The sequence below is a fragment of the Oryzias latipes genome, chromosome 2 (genome assembly GCF_053564925.1).
Source record: "Oryzias latipes strain Hd-rR chromosome 2, Olatipes_Hd-rR_3.1".
NCBI lineage: Eukaryota > Metazoa > Chordata > Actinopteri > Beloniformes > Adrianichthyidae > Oryzias > Oryzias latipes.
The window spans coordinates 18,936,236-18,940,993 of NC_136238.1; the positions used below are offsets into that span (position 1 = coordinate 18,936,236).

General features: G+C 42.6%; 1 long non-coding RNA gene across 1 annotated transcript; it reads left to right on the forward strand.

The window, feature by feature from the left end:
- The first annotated feature begins 454 nt into the window (after positions 1 to 454).
- On the forward strand, positions 455 to 2,572 carry LOC144990291 (uncharacterized). The gene is made up of 2 exons (XR_013654292.1): positions 455 to 1,553; positions 1,630 to 2,572. It is a non-coding gene; the product is annotated as an uncharacterized LOC144990291 (long non-coding RNA).
- The last annotated feature ends 2,186 nt before the right edge of the window (positions 2,573 to 4,758 follow it).

A 4,758-nucleotide genomic window follows, 5' to 3' on the forward strand; every position in this document is an offset into this window, starting at 1 on the left:
ATCGATGTTGCAGTAAAATGTTTTTTATGGAAAAGAATTTTGGATTCCCTCCACCACTACTAAGAATAGTAGGCTTTTGTTAAAATTGGGGTGTATGCGTCATTTTGATCAATGTCCATTGTCCCGTCAGATGATTTGAGCAAATACATAAATATCCTGCTGCTCTGGATCACTCTGTTTAAATAAAGACCTGAGGCAGAGTCAACATCCAGCAGACTAATTGAACCTCTCTTGTTTTGGTGTTTTCGCTCACTAACTGACCTGGTATTAGCACGTGCTAACATGCGTGAACATAAAGGGGCACCTCATACTGAAACACTGCGGCAGTATTCTGCAGGAGCGATGGCAGCCATTCAAGCAGCAAGCTATTAGAGGAGCTCATTGCTCTCTGTTCCAAGGGCCCGCTGAATGTGAGACCTGCTCATGAATGACATCACTGCTTGTGTTCATGCAGAGCCCCCTCCCCGCCGGACCCGGGGACCTCGTTGGAGGCAATTTGAGCAGATCCTGGCAGAAACGGCAGCTTTTTTCTTTTTCCAGCTCTCACTCTGCCAGTGTTTGGATGGGGAAACGGTTTCACTCCAATCACAATCAAGCAGCCATAATTTATGGTAATGTATGGTCAGGGTGTATATTTACTTTAAAAGCAGCCTGATAAGGATCATGTGGCGTGTTTCTGGTGAGCGTTAGGAACACAATTGGGAGATTTGTTGTGGGGCTCTGTGGGCCCTGGTGGCCCCCTGTGGGGCCTGAACAGAGCGGCTGTGCTCCAAACACTGAGGCAGTGTCTACGCCTCGGGTTCTGTCTGTCACTCAGAGGCCGTCCATCAGAGGGCTGGGTCCCCTGGGTGGATGAATGAGCGGCACAGCGGGGACGATTCATGATTCAGCAGCATTTCTCAGCTGCTTCAGAGGCACAACCAGCAACTTATTCACCACCAAAGGTTTCAATCAAGGTGCTCTGGAGGAGATCCAGACCACCCTGAAGACATGAGATCAGACTTCACTAAGGCAGCTTCAAAAGGACAATTTTTGATCTTTTCTAGAGATGACAACAATCTATTCATTTGACTGTGGCGTGATTGAAATTTGGTCAATTCTAAAATTTCCTTTCAAAAATCAATTTGTGGAATTGAAATCAAATTGTTGACTTTTTAATAGATCCCTATGTTTTTTTAAAAGAAAAAACTTTTTTAGTTACTAGTATTTTAAACAAAATGTTTCATTAGTTGTATCCTTTTATTAAAAATAGACAACACAGCAGCGTCCCACCATAAAAGAATGAGAAACATTCCTTACAGTAACACTTAAGGGCCTCGTTATTGTTAGTTATTGCATAATTAAGCATTAATTAAGTAGTAAATAAAGTGTTGCCAGCCATGTCTATGCATTATTTTGCATTACTTGTCATGGTGCCTCTGTCAGTTCTCCTCCCCCTCCTCTCTCTGCTTGGCTCCTGATGGGACACAGCTCCGACCACTCAACTTATCACCTGCCTGCCTTCTTAAGGAGATCCTGGACCAGCATTCAATGCCAGTTCGTTGCCCCTGATGGTGCATAGCATGTACTTCACGTTCTTAGTCTTTGTTTCAAGCCTCTGCCTAAGTCTCGCTCTTACCTTGTCTCCAGGAATCCATTACCAAGAGTGGTCGCCTGAGTCTGCTGCATTTCCGGATCCCAGCCTTGTCATCACCTCCTGTCAAGCCACGGGCCACTGCCGATGCTCCAGTCTCGCCACAAGCCACGGTCGAATCCACCAGTGACGTCACGAGCCACCGCTATCCTCCATCCTCGTCGTGGGATCGCCTCGGAGTACCCTGCTTCGCCTACCACCTATTGAACCACGATCTGAAAATTGAAACCTTTTCTACTCATCTCAAACCTCATCTGAGTCTCCTTCCAGGTTTTGTCCCGCTAGTCGTGACATTACTAATTGCATTACTTAATGTATTAGTTAGAAGTAAATTAATGTTTCTTATTCAACACATCTTAATGCATTATAAATCATTAATAAAAGCTACAGTATGCAATTACTTAACATTATGTAAACATTTAGGTTAGTTGATATATTTTTAAAGCCTTAAAAATAATCATCTACTGTGGGTGTTTGTTCTGAGTTATAAAGCAATAAGTACGTTTTTACGTTAAGTTTTTAACCTGAATTTACACATTAATGAAGCATTACTTAACCTTAGTTAAGAGTTATGACTTTCTTATTGGAGCCTTATTGTAAAATGCGAACAATTATCACTTTGGAAATACAGGATAAAAACGAGCAAACGGTGCTACAAATTTTTTGCCTGGTTAGGTTTTAAGTAAAGTTGAATACAAAACCTTAGTAAACTGCTGATTAATGCTTTAAGAAATACACTTAGTAATGCAGTCATGAATAAAAGTGTCTGTTATCTCTTCATTTAATTATAGCTTAATTATGCATTACTAACATCAACAAAGGGACTCTTTATTGTAAAGTGTTACTGAAATGCCATTAAAGGCTGATGACAATCAGTTCTTTGAATTGATGTGGCACTTGTGAAATTAAATGACATACATAAAAAATGTTTTAAACCCAGCTTGTGGTGGTGTCCCTAAAGTGTAAAATCACATCAATAAATCACTCAACGCAAAAAGCTATTAAAGATCCCAACCATCGGCGGTTGCCCCGGCGGGTTGGCTGCCTCGGTCCCGTCGTGGCCTGACCAGAGCTCTCCCAGGGCCGGCGCCTGGGGGTCGGGGCCTGGACTTGCTCCGGGGGGGGGGGGGGGGGGGGGGGGGGGGGGGGGGTTGCTTTCTGGCTCCTCTCTCGCTCTGTGTTGGGTGGGTGGTGCTGGGCCTGGGGTGTCAGCACCTCAGGGGGTGAGACCCTTGGGCTGGGGGGGGGACCTGGGCCTTATGCTGGGGGGGGGCTGGGGGACGGCTGTTTGCAGGTCTCCTTTGGGGGGTCCTGGCTCGTACCTGGGGTTGGGGCGGGGGGATGCCCAGAACTCCTGGGTGGTGATGAGGTGCTCGTCTGGGGCTGCGGGCATCCTTCTCGGGTGGGGCCCGGCGTTGGGCACTCGTGGTTGGGCTGGGGCGGCACTCTCTTTCCCGCCGTGCCTCCCTGCTCTCTGGCTCTGGCGGTCCTGCTGGCCCTGGCCTGGGCAGCTGATGTGATCGCTCGGGGGCGGTTGTTGTCTTCCTGCTGTTGTGTGGCTTTGGGGGTTCTGGCTGCTGCAGCTGCTGCGGCGGGGGTCTGGGTGTGGGGTGGCTGGGCACTCTCCCTCCTTCTTTTCACACTCCATCATCCATTTTAGAAGAAAATAATTAAGCACAGGTGTTAGCTCACCTTTGAACTAATAGTTTGTGTGATTGATTAAATAAATTATTTCACACTAGTTGGTTTGAAGGCATAAGTGTGCATGTGTGAAGACTATCTGTATTATGTACATGTTGACATGTGGACATTTTTGCAGCTAGCAGGTGTGTTGATAACATTTGAGTGTATGTGTGGACAGGCCCCGCCCTTTGATTGATTTGTATAACATCTGAACCTTACCGTAATAATAAACATCCAGTAGCTTGTTGCTTTATGCTGCTTCATGGTTTTATCCCCCTCCCCCTCCTATGATCACCCTCCTATCCCCCCCCCCCCCCCCCATAACATCCCTCTCTCTTCTTCCCTCCTTTCCTTTTCCGTCCGGTCCAACACAAAAGATTTTTAAAAACCATTAAAATGAATAAAGTTTGGCCTCGATTACAAAAGAGGTTTATTCAGACATACCTCTGGTTTGTCAGAAGATTCATAACCCCTTTTGTTAAAGTAAAATATATCCAACAGAAGAGGCCTTCAGCTCTCATCTGTCTGCCCAGCTGTTGGACAGGACAAGTAAAACAGAAAAAAAAAATAAATAAATAAAAACATCCGAACCACAAATAACAAAGCAAAACAAATAATAACAAAACAAAATACACTTTAGAAATGAAAACAAATATCCAGAAACCATAACAGAATTCCAAAAAAAAATGAAATGAAAAAACAAAAACAAAAAGTTTAAAAGAGCAAAAGTCATTTTCAGAAATGAAAATAAACTGTTAAAATAATGAAACAAAAGAAGAAACCGGAAAAGGTTGATGTTATGGGACATCGCTGATTAGATGATATATTTAAGTTTTTTCATGCATCTCTAATAAATGTTTTATGATTAGTATAGAACATATCTAGTATTGCGTCATGCCAAATAACTTTCAGTTCATCAACATATTAATATTTCAGTTTGATTTCTGGAAACTACTTTTGTTTTCCGAAGTGTTTCATGAGAGTATAATTTTTTTTCTTTTTTTTAACAGAAACTGGAAAAGGTAGGTTTTTATGGAACTCTGATATTTACTTCAGAGTTCCAGAATTCTTCAGATTAACATGAATTTCATTAATCCGGTACGTTTATTTTTATTTTTATACATATTCAGGCATTGTTTCCTGAGGGAAAATTGCTTAATAAAAAAATGTTTTTCTTCACAATGATTTATTTTTATTTTTTGTTTTTTTATCCCCTAGATTTTTCAATACCCTGAAAAGGGAAAATCAGTATTACGTAACGAAAACAAACCAACAAAACATAGTGATAGTTATGGAAGCTAAGAACATGTGACACTACATGCTTGACAGTTCTTAACATGTTGGTAACTATCTGCCATCTTAACCTCTGCCATACGCAAAATCTTGTCGTGTTTAGAATCTGCAAATTCCAAAGCAGCATTTCTGAAAACATAGGTTATATT